Genomic DNA, 722 nt, shown 5'->3' on the forward strand with positions numbered 1-722 from the left:
AGGCTGCGGTGGCCAGGAGCGGCCATTGCACTCCAGTCTGGGTGACAGAGTGAGACTCCAGATCAAAAAAAAAAAAGTATACTTATCAAACACACGTGATTATTTAACAAAACTGACAACGCCAAAAAGATGTTTCCCCAAATTTAAAAAAAAAATCAAGATTATATAGGCCAGATCCTCAGATCACAAGATGATAAAGTAGAAAATCAATAACAAAAAGATAATTTAAAAATGCCGCCCAGGCCAGGCGTGGTGGCTCATGCCTGTAATCCCAACACTTTGAGAGGCGGAGGCAAGAGGATTTTGCCTGAGCCCAGGGGTTTGAGACCAGCCTGGGCAACTTGGAGAGACCTCGTCTCTACAATAAGTCAAAAAATTAGCTGGGCATGGTGGCTCAGCTACTTAGAAGGCTGAGGCGGAAGGATCACCTGAGCCCATCAGGTCAAGGCTGCGGTAACCGTGAGTGTGCCACTGCACTCCAGCCTCAGCCACAGAGTGAGACTCCACCTCCAAAAAAAGAAAAAGAAGCCGGGCTCGGTGGCTCAGCCTGTAATCCCTCGCCTTTGGGAGCCTGAGGTGAGTGGATTGCTTGAGCTCGCAGGTTCAAGACCCACCTGGGCAACTTGAGAGACATCATCTCTACAATAAATCAAAAAAATCAGCCGGGCGTGGTAGCACACGCCTGTAATTCCGGCTACTCGGAAGGCTGGGGTGGAAGGATC

This window comes from Carlito syrichta, unplaced genomic scaffold, assembly GCF_000164805.1.
Source record: "Carlito syrichta isolate Samal-C Ts95f unplaced genomic scaffold, Tarsius_syrichta-2.0.1 Scaffold113135, whole genome shotgun sequence".
NCBI lineage: Eukaryota > Metazoa > Chordata > Mammalia > Primates > Tarsiidae > Carlito > Carlito syrichta.